We start from the raw sequence: 15,193 nt of genomic DNA, 5'->3' as shown, positions 1-15,193 counted from the left end.
TGTGAGTCACCACTGCCCAGCTCTGAAGACAATATATTAAGTGGATTTTTGGAAGTAGGAGTTGGAATAGGAGCTTGCTCCGTCCGTTCTACACATTGACCTGGTATTGCAGTACCTCCAGGAATGGTGCACCCCCTCGGGGGATTTTGGAAAAATTAAAAAAATAATAATAATGAAAGACCGTGGAAGTAGAAAATATTGACAGAAGAGGGTGGGAGAGCTGTGGGAGCATCATGAGGCCTGGGTAGGGAGGGATCCTGATTCCCAGCATCCTCACCATGAGTGCTGAACAGACCAAAATCCCAACTTCCCTTCAAGCAGGATGAACACCCTGAGTTCCTTTCTTCCTTTTCTTCCTTCCTTCTTTCTTCCTTTTCTTTTATTTAAATTTTGTGTCTGTGCGGGGTGGGGTGGGGGGTGGGGGTTTCTCTGAATTGCTTTGGAGCCTGTCCTGAAACTCACTCTGTAGACCAGGCTGGCCTCGAACTCACAGAGAACTGCCTGCCTCTGTCTCAGGAGTGCTGGGACTACAAGGCGTGCGCCATCACCGCCCGGCTGAGTTTTCCATTTTTGATGCTTTTGGTGTGGATGTCTTGAAGGTTTCTACTCGGCTCAGAAATGCTGAAAAAAACATCACTGTGGCAAAGTTCAAACCCTTGGTTTCCTTTGCTTCATCGTTGTCCCATGTTGTGTTCTGAGTGAGCCGTCTTGTAGAAAGTTTTTCAGTTTCTTCTACCTTTACAGCCCCAGGTCAGGGTCGTTTAGCAATGTCAATCCCAACAGCCCATCCCTTGTGATAGAACAGCAGAGGGCGCTGTGAGCCTGTGCTTGCCAAGGTCTCTGGCCGAAGCGTAGAAGGGCTGGGGATGTAGCTCAGTTGGTAGAGGGGGCTTGACTGATGAGGCCAGTTTAGACCCTGTCTCCAAGTTAATCATTTAATTAACTAATTAAATAAAAGGAGTACCAAGGATGAAAGAGTCCTTGTCCAGTTAGGTAGGCATGGTTTCCTGGTTCCTAGAATGTGGGACACAGAGTTCCAAAATACAAGCAGGGAAACAAGGAATGAATTGTAGCCTTCTGGAAATTATTTCCCCTCCCTCCGTCCCTCTTCTCTCTCTCCCTCCTCTCTTTCTGTGAGTGTGTATGTGTACATATTCCTGTGTGTGCTGGTACACTCGTGTGCATTAGGGTAATGCTTGCTTGGCAAATGCTTTATGGACGGGACCGTCTCCCCTGGCTCTTTCTCCCCCTTCCTTCCTTCTTCCCTCCTTCCTTCATCCCTTCCTCCCTTTCTCCCTCCCTTTCTTTCTTCCTTCCTTTTTTCAGTGGTGGTGGTGGTATTTCTAAGACAGGGTTTTTCTGAGTAGCCCTGGTTGTCCAGGAACTCGCTCTGTAGACCAGGCTGGCCTTGAACTCACAGATCTGATTGCTTCTGCCTCCCGAGTGCTGGGATTAAAGGCATGTGACACCACTGGCTAGCTCTCCCTCTTTCTTTCAACAAGAGTCTTGCCACGTTGCCTGGACTGGCCTTGAATTCCGGGACTTTGCTGTCCTCCTGCCCAGATGACCCAAATAGCCAGGACTCCAGAAGTGTGCTGCTTAGTTTGACATCATCATTTCTATTTTTAAGGAGTTTCAGATTTTCTCCAGACTTTGTTTTTGGTGCCTGAGCTTCAGTGACACAGAGCCACTGATCCGTGGATAGCTTATGTTTTTCACTCCATCACATAGCAAGCTCAGAGCCTCCAAATAGTGCTGGGCCCTGAAGTAATTCAGCAAGCATTATACACCTTCTCAGTTTCTGAGGCTTCTTAGGAGTCTTTTCTGTTCATTCAATCAATAGGCAGAGTAGATACTTCCCTCTCTCTCTCTCTCTCTCTCTCTCTCTCTCTCTCTCTCTCTGTGTGTGTGTGTGTGTGTGTGTGTGTGTGTGTATTTGGAGGCAGGGTTTCTCTGTGTAGCCCTAGCTGGCCTGGAACTAGCTCTGCAGACCAGGCTGGCCTTGGTCTTGAACTCACAGAGACCCACCTGCCTCTGCCTCCCAAGTGTTGGGATTAAAGGCATGCACCACAATGCCTGGCTGCTTCTATTTTTTTCTTTCTCTTCTGTATATGTATGGTGTCTTAGTTAAGGTTCTATCGCTATGAAGAGCCACCATAGCCATGGAAAATCTTATAAAGAAAACTTTTAATGGAGGGTGGCTCACTTACAGTTTCAGAGGTTCAGTTCATTTGATCATGAAGGGTAGCATGGCGGCATGCAGGCCAGTGTGGTATGGGAGCAGGGGGTGCTACATCTTGCAGGCAACAGGAAGTCAACCGACTCACTGGATGGTATCCTGAACAGGAGAAAGCTCAAAGCCTTCTGTTCTGGGTTAATTAGAGCCATCCTGTCAGACTGAGACAGACCTGGACCCTCTGCTGTAGGCGCTAAAGTAAGCCCCTGAGAGTCCACCACATATAACTACCTCAGAGATTTCCTAAATCATTCTTAGAACTCTTTATTCTGTATAACTATACTACCTTTATTATTATTTGTGTTGTTTTGACATTTCCCAACTTTTTTTTTTTTTTTTAGGCCGAATAGGTGTTTATTCAGGGAGAAATAACTTACAACCTAGACAGATGAACACTAGCAGGTTCCACTGGATGCTCTCCTCTCCACGTCCCGCCAGCAAGAGTGACATTTCCCAACTTCTTTTCTCCACTGAAAGAAGACAAGGAAGAGAGAAGGGGGGGGGAGGAAGTTAAATCTCATTTTGCATTGTTGAGGAGAAATCTGGTCAAACATTCAAAAGGCCTGAGTTTCTTTCTGTGGGAATTCAGGAGAAGCTGGCAAAACTCCCGCCATGTTAGGAGCGTTAAGGAAAACTGAAGTCAAATGATTCTAAAAAATGGATACAGAGGCTGGAGCTGGTGCTGCATACCTCCAACCCCAGTGCTCAGGAGGCAGAGGCAGGTGGAGTTCTGTGAGCTTGAGCCTGGTCTACAGATCCAGTTCCAGAACAGCAGGGCTATGAAAAGAAACTCTGTTTCAATAACCACAAAAGAATACAGTATTGAAAAATAAAAAATCAAAACACTCAAATATAGCACCATCTGCCTGTGGAATGTTGACAAGTGGGTGCTAAGAGCTATGCAACTTAAAACCTTTGACCCACTAACTTTGGAGACTACACCCCAAGGTAATAATAACCCAAAAAAGAGGAAAATGTAATTTTCGCAAAGATTTTAATGTACTATTTATAAGAGCAAAATACTGGAACCAGTCCAAATGCCAAATAAGGAAACAGTTCAGCCCTTATGGCTCTGGAGCCTAGGCAGCCCCAGGACTCAGCTCTCAGGGTCAGACGAGTGGTCTTGGTGGCTCTGAGATTGTGACAAGAACATTGTAAAGTGTCAGTTAGTGCAGAATGTTCAGGGAGGGAGGGCATGAAGGCCTTCAGCGAAGGTGTGTGTGTGTGTGTGTGTGTGTGTGTGTGTGTGAACAGCATGAAGGCCTTCGGGGAAGGTGCAGTGATTTGCAGTGTCCATCACAGTCCTGGAAGTCTGACCAGTTACAAATGGCATGATCCACCTTGTGAGTACTGGGAATCAAACTTGGGTCTGCTGGAAGGGCCACCAGTGACCTTAACCTGATCCATCTCTCCTTACTCAGTTTTAAGTTTTGTTAACATTTTATTGATTAATGTTTAGGTGTGCTGGCCGGGCTGTTGTGGTGCATGCCTTTAGTCCCAGCACTCGGGAGGCAGAGGCAGGCAGATCTCTGTAAGTTCGAGACCAGCCTGGTCTCTGATCTACAAGAACTAGTTCCAGGACAACCTCCAAAGCCACAGAGGAACCCTGTCTCACCCCCCCCAAAGTGTATAGGTGTGACTGCCACAGTGCAGTGTGGGACTCAGAGGACATTCACAGTAACCAGTTCCTCCCTTCCACTGTGTGGGTCCCGGGGCTCAAACTCAGGCATGGAGCCTGAGGACAAGAGCTTTTAGACACTGAGTCATCTCACCAGTACTTGTTTATTCATGTAGCTCAGGCTGGCCTTCACCTTGCTAGCTATAAGTACCACCTTGACCCATATTTGACCTCCTGCCTCCACCTCCCAAGTGCTGAGTTACAGGTATTTGTCACCACTTGAAGTCATTACACGGCACTGAGGATCAAACCCAGGGCTTCCTGTATGCTAGTCAAGAACTCCACCAACTTGAGCTACATCCCCAGCCTTGCATACAGAATATTTTTAAAGCAATTTTTAAAGCAATGAATATGAGCTAATATTTAACAACCAGAAAACAAGCAAATGCTCACTGGAAGGAATGTTGCTACTTAATGTTTATTCATCAAGCTAGAGCTAATTTTTCTAGGGAATTTTTTTTTTCTGTGTAGCCTGTCCTGGAACTCACTCTGTAGACCAGGCTGGCTTTGAACTCACAAAGATCACCTGCCTCTGCCTTCTGAGTGCTGGGACTAAAGACATGCACCACAAGCACTGGGCTCTAGGGAATTCTTGATGTCAGACAGCAATTTAGTATGGAAGGTTTTTTTTCCTTCAACCTTAACTCATACAGTAAAACACAATTAAATGGGATCTCCTCATTAGTAACTAATGGAAATTAAACATGTTTATTAAAGCAGTGTGGACACTGAATTTTGCGGTGTATGACAGCAAAGACAGCTCAGTAGTAGAGCACTTGCCTAGCATATGCACCCCAGCACTGTAAATAAAATGGAGGGGGCAGAGGGGATGAGAGGGAAGGAGGGGAGGAGAAGAGAAAAAAAAAAAAAACAAACAGAAGTTAAGTATGATAGTTTACCCCTGTAATCCCAGCATCTAGGAGGGTGAGGCAGGAGGATTGCAAATTCTAGACAAGGTTGGACTATATGGTGAGTACCAGGCTAGGCTGGGCTGCAGAATGAAGAGAAGGAAGGAAGGACGGACAGACAGACGAAGGAACACAGTATGTATTTGATCTCCTCCATCTCTCTCTGGGAAGTCAAATCTGAGCAGAGTTATTCTGAGTTTGTCTTAACTACACTGTGTTTTGTTTTGCTCACTCTCCTTGGTAACTTAACAACAGTGTTAAGTACATCCAGAGCCTCTGGGGAGGCAGCTGATCAGTCTTGCTGACTGCTACAATAGCTGGGTATGTCAGACTTGGCTCATTTCACCTAAACGTTGGCGGAGGTGCTCAGTATATCTCGAGTCCAGAGCCTTCTGCATCTGTGGGTAACAGCATAGAGTCAGCCTTGGGGGCTCTGACCCTGGAGCTCACAGTGGTTTTACTTGCATGAATGCAGATACAGTGACTTCGGTTGCTTTAACAGCTAGACCTGATTGAATGAAATCTTTTCTAATTGAAAGCAATAAATCTCCCACGTAAGAGAAGTGGAAGAGGGTTGTTTTGTCAACTACAAGGACAATCTCCACTTTCTTCTCCTCAGAAGTTTGAGGTCCTCTTGAGCTACATAGTGAGTTTGATACCCCACATCCCCCACATCCTAGTTAGGCTACATGAAACTCTGCATTTAAAGAAACAAAGAGGGGCTGGGTGATAATGGTGGCACACGCCTTTAATCCCAGCACTTGGGAGGCAGAGGCAGGCAGATTTCTGTGTTAGAGGCTACAAAGTGAGTTCCAGGACAAGCTCCAAATCCACACAGTGAAACTCTGTCTTGAAAAAACAAACAAATGAACAAACAAACAAACAAAAAAGGAGGACTGGCAAGCTTGCTCATGGGATAAAGGTGCTTGCTACAACCCCGATAGCCTGAATTTGATACTGGGACCCACATGTTGGACAGAGAGAACCAACTCCCACAAATTGCCCTTTGACTTCTAGGTGGGTGATGTGTTATGTGTGTGTTTCACAACATACACAATAAATAAATAAAGTGTAGTAAAATCTTAGAAAGAGAGAGATACAGAGACAGATAGACGATAGATAGTTGGTTCATGTAAATGATGACAGCATCTCCTCTTCTCATTGATTTATTCTAGGTGTTTCAGCACTGGCATTATGGCTGCTTCAGGTCCCATCATTGTCTGTGACAAGAGGCTGTGCATCCCTAGCCTGCCCTTTTTGTGTTTTTGTTTTTGTAAGACACTTTGTATAGACCTGATGGTATTTAGGCAGTGGTGTGAGGCTTTCCTTACCTACTCAATGGGATGTTTCTGCTTTGTCTCTTCTAACCCAGGTTTCTCAGGGGTTTCACCCCACATGAAACTCGAGAGAATGATTAGGGATGTGATTCAACAGTAGAGTGTGGGCCCAGTGTGCATGAGGCAGGGCTTTTGACTCCCAGCACTGCCACAAACAACTTGAGTGGCAACGTATTTCCATTGAAGACATCCTAACTCTGACCTGCTCTCCTCCAACACTCCCTAACTCTGTTTCCAATCCACTTTCCCTCTTGATCTTTCCCTTAGAACTAAGCTTTGTTGCTATTCCCAAAGAAACCTATAACTGAAAGACAACCCTGAATTCCAACAAATAAAGGAGCTCCCGAAGAGCAAGAAGTCCCCCGAGTCTTCTGTTTCTTGACTGCAGCCCACCCTACAGGTGTAAGAGAATTACTACCTACAAGTCTGATGGAGTCATTATGCTAGGAATCATTTGTTCTTTGCAAGTTTCTAAATATGTCTATGGGTAAATGGGAAGTTTCCTGTCCCTACTGCCCACTCCCAGATAACTGCTGTGAGGCTTATATTAATTGAAAATGTTTGGCCAATAGCTCAGGCTTATTATTAACTAGCTTTTACATTTTTCTTTCTTTCTTTCTTTCTTTCTTTTTTTTTTTTTTTTTTTTTTTTTTTTTTTTTTGGTTTTTTTTCCAGACAGGGTTTCTCTGTATTGCTTTGGAGCCTGTCCTGGAACTCACTTTGTAGACCAAACTGACCTTGAACTTACAGAGATCTGCCTGTTTCTGCCTCCCAAGTGCTTAGCCTATATTCTATAATATACATGGAAGTATATTTATTAACATGGCACGTTCATCTCCTACTTCCTCTGTGGCTGCCAGTGACCTCCTGGCTCTGCCCTTCCTCTTCCCAAAATTCTCCCAGTCTGGCTCTCCTGGTCAGTCTCTTCTTGCCCAGCTATCAGCCAATCAGCTTTTTATTAGCAAATGAGAGTAATACACATTCATAGTGTAGAAAAGGATTGTTCTACAGCCTGTATCTCTTGTGGCTTTGGAAATGAGGAAGGGCCTATTTCTAGAGATGGGTTGGTACCAACTATGACCAATAGGCAGCTGACCAAGTGTGGAGAGCCTGGCAAAGACAGGGGTTATTGTATTCACATTTTTGAATCCAATCTGATACCTGTCGGGATCCTACCTAAGGCTTCAGAACTAAAGAGTGCTCTACAGTGGTGTCATGATGGTTTACAACAGTCTGCAGGGACAGGCATGCATGTCATCCCCCTGCAGCTGGAGGGAGGTAATGGACTGATTGGGGAAGACCTTGGCAGTTTAAAGGCATGGTCTATCTTAGGTATTTTTTCCATTGCTATGGCAGAAAGCTGACAAAAAGCAACTTGAGGGAGGGAGGATTTATTCTGAATTATGTTTTGTGGGCGTGTTCCGTCATTCAGGGGGAAAGGTAGTAGTAGGAATGGGGAGGTGATAGGTCATATTGCATCCGAAGTCAGGAACAAGAGAGAGGTGAATGCTAGTGCTTATGTCACTTTCTCCTCTCTTCTCTTTAAAAACAAAACAAAACAAAAATCTTCAGGGGGAGAGGGGGAGCACATATCTTTAATCCCAGCACTTGGGAGGCAGAGGCAGGTGGATATCTATGAGTTTAAGACCACTCTGGTCTACAGAGTGAGTTCCAAGACAGCCAGGGCTACACAAAGAAACCCTGTCTGGAGACAAACAAACAAGCAAAACTCCTCTCTCTCTCTCTCTCTCTCTCTCTCTCTCTCTCTCTCTCTCTCTCTCTCTGTGTGTGTGTGTGTGTGTGTGTGTGTGTTTGCATGTGAATGTGGGCATCTGAGTGGCATGGAGTACATATGGCATGAGGTCAAAGGACAACCTCAGCTGTCAGTCCCTGACTTCTACAGGGTCTCTCACTGTTTGCTTCTGTACACACTAGGCTAGCTGGCCCATGAGCTTCTAGGAAATTTACTGTCTCTGCCTCCCATCTCGACCTAGGAACATCGGGGTAACAAAAATGTGCCACTAAGTCTAACCTTACCCAGATCCTGGGCCTCAAATTTAGATTCTTGCAGGCACTTTTACTCAGGCATCCATAGACAGGAAAAGACTGGACCCAGACTGGAGAGACCACCCAGCAGGTAAGAGCAGGGGCTCTTAACTTCCGCAGGACCTGGGTTTGATTCCCAGCACCCACGTGGCAGCTCCCAGCTGTTTATAACTCTAGTTCTGGGGGATCTAACACTCTCTTTTGGCCTCTGAAGGCACTGAACACACGTGGTACACAGACATACGAGCAGGCAAAACACTCATAATAACACACACACACACACACACACACACACACACACACACACACACTAACAAAGACTGTTCATTCTATGGGTGGGGAGGGCAGACTGAATTAAGCCCAGCCAGTGGAGAGATGGCTCAGAGGTTAAAGCACTGTATGTTCTTCTAAAGGGCCTGAGTTCACTTCCCAGCAACCATATGGTAGCTCACAACCATCTGTAACGAGATCTGATGTCTTCTTCTGGAAGGCAGGGATACATGCAGATAGAACACTATACAAAATGAATAAATAAGTAAAATTTTAGAAAGTGCCTGTTGGTGGTGCTGCATGCTATTAATCCCAGCACTTGGGAGGCAGAGGCAGGCAGATCTCTGTGAGTTTGAGTTTGAGTTTGAGGCCAGCCTGGTCCACAGAGCAAGTTCCAGAACAGCCTCCAAAGCTACACAGAAACCCTGTCTCGACACTGACCCCACCCCCAGCAAAAAAAAAAAAAAAAAAAAAGTAATTTTGGAAAAGAAAATAAATTGAACCAATTTCCAGTCTTTCTTTTTCTTTTTTTACAAAGCATCATCTAACAGAATATATATATATATATTCACACACACACACACATATATACATACATATACATATTTATGTATACAATGTTTTGTCTGCATGCATGCCAGAAGAGGGCAGCAGATTTCATTACAGATGGTTATGAGCTGTCATTTGGTTGTTGGGACTTGAACTGAGAACCTCTCAAAGAGCAGCCAATATTCTTACCCTCTGAGCCATCTATCTCTCCAGCCCCCATCTAGCAGCGTTTTACCTTTCATGCTGAAATTTGATTTGTGCCTTTCAGCTTTTCAGCCGTCCACCGCTGGCTCCAGTCCTTGCTAGCTAGCATCTCCTCTAAATGAATTATGTTTTTAATTTCCTGATAGGAGTAACTTTTGTTGATTGCTCCTTCATCCCATTTCTAGTCAGTTCTTGCCAAAAAAAGCACCAGAAGATTCTCTTTTATCTCAAGAGGTTTTTGAAGAACTCTTAGTTACTAATGCTACCATCCTATTTTATCTACACGCATAGGCCTCAAACACATCTCTTTGCTTCAGCAATAACCACAGAGTAAAATCAATAAATATTAATAATTTGGCAGCTAAAGTCATAGATTCCAACCAATAGTCTGCATCTTCTGCCAGGTTACAAACAGCTGCTCAATTGATTAGGGCTGGAACTTCAAATGTCCAGATGAGTCCTCAAATGAAATGCTCTTGGCCCATATAGTGGAACAGCGAATCCACTGCTGGTAACAGCAGGAAGAGTTCACACTGGATTCCTTGACTGATCTTTTACAAAGCAAAGAAGTGGGAAAAGTACTGATGTGGGTGTGGTCCAGGAAATTAAGAGAGGAGGCAAAGCATAGACAGGCTGGCAGTTCCTCTACAAGGTTAAATAAATATAGGACCAGACATTTCCATTCCTAAGGATACTCCTAAGAGACATGACATTATACACCCATGCAAATATTCATAGCAGTGCTGTTCACAATAAACTCAAGGTGGAAACAACTCAAGCATCCACCAACTGAGTCACAAGCCAACAAAGTGTCACATATTCCTGGAGTGAAATACTACTTGTCTAACAAAATGGATACCCAGGCAACATGGTAGCACATATTTTTAATCTTAATCTTAGTATTTAGGAGTAGAAGCAGCTGGATCTCTGTGAATTTGATGTTAAACTGGTCAACATAGTAAGTCCCAGGCAAGCCAAGGCTACATAGTAAGACCCTGTCTCAAAAAAAAAAAACAAAAACAAAAAATACCCCAAAAGAACAAATCGACAATAAGTTAAAGGACCAAAACTTAAAATTAACAAAAGTTTATAAACTTGGGCCCTGAAAAGGGAACTTCTAATGACTAGGAATGCTGTGGCTGGAGCCTGAGCCCGGCTCTCAGAAAAGGGGAGGTGACTGTTCACCACTTATGTCAACATTCCTGTCTGCTAATTGCTGGTCGCAAGGTTGTAAAGATCCCTCAGCCCAGGGGACAACTGACTGACCCTGTGACTCTGTAACCCTGCAGCCCCATGCCCTTTCTTATCTTACTCAAATGTATCTTGCTTAAAATATATAGTTACTGCTTTACTCTGTACTTTGTACGACTTTAAGTAATGGTGGAAACTCTGGAATTTGTAGCCTTCCCCTTTAAAAGCTTCTCCTTAGGGTTGATTGGCATCTCATTTCCCCACCTTGGAATGAGACCCAAGTTGGCCAGCTTGAACAATAAAAAGAAACCTTTGCCTTTGCATCAGAGGCGTTGGCTCCTTGGGTTGGTCTGGGGCTCTGCGAACCTGGCATAACAAAGCAAAAGTTCTGGATAGCTTCACATCAATCTAAATAAATAAGAGGAGGGAACCTTAATTAAAAATGTCTCTATAAAGCTAGGCAGTGGTGGCCTTTAGTCCCAGCACTCGGGAGGCAGAGGCAGGTGGATCTCTGTGAGTTCTAGACCAGCCTGATCTACAGACCGAGTTCCAGGACAGGCTCCAGAGCTAAACAGAAAAACCCTGTCTCAAAATAAAACAAACAAACAAAAATTTACACTTATGTATTTATTTAGCTTGCGTATGCGTGTAGACTTACACATGCGGTGACATGTTTAAAGAAGTCAGAGGACAACCAACAGGAGTGGGTCTCTCCTACCAACCACGTGTGTCCTGGGGATTGAACTCCAGCTGTCAGGCTTGGTGGTGAATGAAGAGTATGGAGAAAGTTTATTATAGGTATTGGGACAGCTTATGAGGAAGAGGCGTCTGAAAGAGTCCTGATGGGACCTTGCCTGCAGGACCAGAGGCATGTGGGGAAAACAGGAAGGGAGAAAGGGAAGTGGGAAGGCCAAAACGCCAGGAGACCAAGACAGCAAGAGCGAGGGAGGTCAAGGGAGTGGAGTATCCAAAGTGTCTGATTTATAGTAGTCAGTTTGAGCTGTTAGGACAAAGTGCCACACACTAGATGACTTAACAGAACTTAGATTCTCATAGTTCCACCATGGCTGGGAGCAAGGTCGGAGTGGTCTCCAACCTGGGACAAAGCGGCAAACTGAGGTGCTGTTAACATAGCAAAGCAGGTGGGGGCCACCAGGTTCTCCCAGCATCTCCCAGTCTCTGCTGTTACAGGGTCCTCCTGGCTGGCACACACACACCCCTGTAGGGCCCTGCATGGACCCCCGAGGCACCTCGAGCAAGCCTAGAGCTGTTGGCTGGAACATCTTCCCCCAGAGTTGTTATTGGTTCTTTTCCTGTCTTGCTAACACACACCTGGTAGGGAGGAGCTAAGCCTGAAAACCCTGTTATTTTCCACCGTGTTGTGAGTCAGCCCACTTCATTCCCTCAATAAACGGCATTCCGACATTGCCGTAGAACCTATGACCCGCTGTCTTGTCTCTTATTTCAATCTCTAGGCCTTAGCCCGACTTGTGGAACAGATCGTAGCGCTGGCACTTCACCCCCTACCCTGAACTCTGCAGCCTGGGCTTCCTGCACCTGTTGGCCTGGGCTTCCCTCCCCGCTGCTCCTTTGGTCCCTATATAACAACCATTTTGGCTATCCCGGTCTCTCGGCCCAGGATACTCCTCTTCATTGGAGATTCCTCTCCCTGCTTCCCCTTCTCACACGGCCCAGTCTGGTCACGCTCGCTCGCATTCTCCCAGATATCTGTCTCTGCTTCTGACTATGCTCTCTCTCTTTTTACTTACAATAAAACTTCTTCTCCACCACACCTAGAGCAGTCATGTCCTTCCTTGTTATTTCTCTTTTTCCTTCAGATATCAAATTGATCAGGTCTGGTGAGGGCTTTTTCTTGGTTTGCATATGGCTGCCTGTGTTCTCAACTGGTATAGAGAAAGAACAAGCTCTCTGGTGTCTCATCAATAAACTTATCAAAAACATCCATCTACATCATGACATTAATCTCATTTCCAAATACCGTCACATTGAGGGATTAGGGCTTTCACATATGAGTGTTGGGGTGGCACAAATATTCAGGCAATAACAACACATATTACAGTTACTTTTTGTGTACCAACCGGTATTATGACATGACATCATTTACTTATAGAGACAATTCACTCTCTTATTATTCGGGTATATGTACTGGCCTGCCCTTGGGGTTCTGATAGGATACACCCTCAGCTGCAGCCACTAAGAGCACCACCTGTGCACATTCACTCTGTTCCTTTTTAAAAGGGCCCCGCCCACCACTCATCTCTCTCTCTGCTTGTTTTTCTGTGTCCCCTCCCCCACCTCTTTCTTCTCTTCTGCTGCTCCTGTCTCCAGAGGCCAGGCTCCCCCCTTCCCTTCCCCCTTTTTCCCCATTCCCTTTCTCCTAATAAAAAAATCCCTCCGTGGCATCTTTTTCTCTTGAGCCACTTTTTTTTTTAAACATGTTATTTATTATGTAAACAACATTCTGCCTCCGTGTATGTTGCTGGGAATTGAACTCAGGACCTTTGGAAGAGCAGCCTGTGCTCTTACCTCTGAGCCATCTCTCCAGCCTTTTTAAAATTACAATGCAGCCCTTTATTCTCAGCACTTTGATCAGTTATATATCAGTCCTAGTCAAGGGATGCCCACTGGCCAAGGCTGAGAGCAGCATAGATCTATGGCTATAAATATAAACACTTCAAAGGCAGTTTGATGACATGATCATTTAGCAAAATAATAATAATAAATAATAATAATAATAATAATAATAGGGTCACACCCCCTATGTTTTTGTTTTGTTTTTTAACCAGATTAAGTACCACTCCTGAATCCCCTCCTGTGGGACATGTTCAGGTGACCAAGAAGGCCAGAAGAGGATTCCTTGCAAATGGAGGTACAGGCAGTTGTGAGCCACCAGTGGAGGTGCTGGGAACTGATCTTGACCTCTGGAAGAGCAGCCAGTGCTCTTAACCACTGGGCCACCTTTCCAGTGTCAAGACTTCCTGATTGTTTAACTGGTCCCACCATTGTGAGTAGCTCCTTTGTCTCTCTGTGTCTAAGCATGTGTGATGTGGCATTAACTGATAGTAACTGCCCGGGTGATGTTGAGAGGATGTAACTAACTGTAGAGGTAACTGCACACAGCAAGCTGATGAGTGTTTGTTGTCTGTTGCTGGTGTGCTTATTAGGGGCACAGCTGGAAATCTGGAAGCTTCACATTCGGCTATAATCCTCTGGCAAGGAACCTGAGTTTGGCGAATCCAGTGTGGGCCCCACGTTGTCAGACAGTTGAGAACCAATGCCCTTCTTCCTGGAAGCTTTAGCATCTCCGAAGAACCCCAGACTCTAAGAAAACTCACCCTGCTGAAATAAACACATTCCAGGAGTCTTGGGCAATCAGTCAGCTCTTGTTTCAGGCAATGCAAGATTATGGTAATGAGGGGGGAGGGGGAGGTCTTGGAGGTGGGAGTACGTACCAAGATGAAATAAATTGTTTAACAGAAACATGCAGTAGCTTTCCTGGGTGCTTTGAGTTGCCGTAGGCTTTCTTTACCTATAACCCCAACCCGTGTTGACAGCAGATCACTAGCTTTGTCCTGCCCCCACCCGCTCACACACTTTTTCTTACAAGTTATTGCTTCACTTGGCCGTGTCTCTGCTCCACCCTCCTTCAAGTTACAATGTGATCCCAGAACAATTCTTGCTGACCTGTGGTCTGGTAACTAGGGTGCAGCCTTGGCTAACACTATCTTTGTAGTTCTGAAGCTCAGCACTGAGGCCAGACTGTGGTCGCCTGCCCATTTAACCTCACCTGACCCTTGTCTGTCACAATAACTGTTAACAGGTTAGTTTAGTGATCCGTAGGAGACCCTTCAGGAAGATACCCCGCCCATCCCAGCCTGTCCATTGTATAACATGTTAGGTGCTGCACATGGGAAAATGGGGACGGGAAAGGTTTTAGGAAATAAACCTCTCTCACTGCCTTTGGTGTTAGAGGGCTGAGCCTAGGACCTTGCATACACTCTGGTCACTAAGCTAGATCTCCAACCTGTATGTGTGAGTGTGTGAGTCTGTGTGTGTGAGTCTGTGTGTGTATATGTGTGGTGTGTGTGTGTGTGTGTGTGTGTGTGTGTGCAGAACAGAGATCAGTGTTGGGTGTCTTCCTCCATTACTCTCTACCTTATTTTTTTGAGGAGTAATCTCTTATTGAATCTGGAGCTCACCAACTCAGACAGTGTATAAACTGATGACATGATCACTGCTTGGTATGGTTAAAGGGAAGGCTTTTATTGTAGAGATGAAAGAGAGAGAACATCCAGAGGCATCTGGAAGAATCTAGAGCAGAGAGAGAATGTAGTAGACTGAACAAGGGCAGCAGACTGTGTTTGGCCATGAGAGAGGCAGTGAGAACAGGACCACTGTCACAAAACTTGAGCCAGATTTGAAGCAAACTTTATTAGATAATGGACACTGTCCCTAACCCTAACCTGGACAGTATCCATTTTCCTGAGATGCCAGCCACCTCATATGCTAGGCTCAGGTTCAACCTGTCACTGCCTGCCATCTCATCATTGCTGCTATCACAAATGTTTTTATAAGCATAGCAGCTCGCAACAACTGTACCTCTGGTGCTAGGAGACCCGACACCCTCTTCTGGAATCTATATGCACTAGACATGCACATGGTCCACAGACGTACATGCAGACAAAATACCCATACACAAAAAATAAAAAGAAAACTAAATAAAAACAAAATAAAATAGAGTGATAAGCAAGAC

The 15,193-nt window shown here is 45.1% G+C and overlaps 1 pseudogene; it reads left to right on the top strand.

Moving 5' to 3' along the window:
* The first annotated feature begins 8 nt into the window (after nucleotides 1–8).
* Nucleotides 9–137, top strand: LOC127221715 (uncharacterized; annotated as a pseudogene).
* Nucleotides 138–15,193: the final 15,056 nt, after the last annotated feature.

The sequence above is a fragment of the Phodopus roborovskii genome, unplaced genomic scaffold (assembly GCF_943737965.1).
Source record: "Phodopus roborovskii unplaced genomic scaffold, PHOROB, whole genome shotgun sequence".
Lineage (NCBI taxonomy): Eukaryota > Metazoa > Chordata > Mammalia > Rodentia > Cricetidae > Phodopus > Phodopus roborovskii.
Note: the sequence above shows the minus strand (reverse complement) of the source record. Positions and strands in the feature narration are given on the sequence as shown.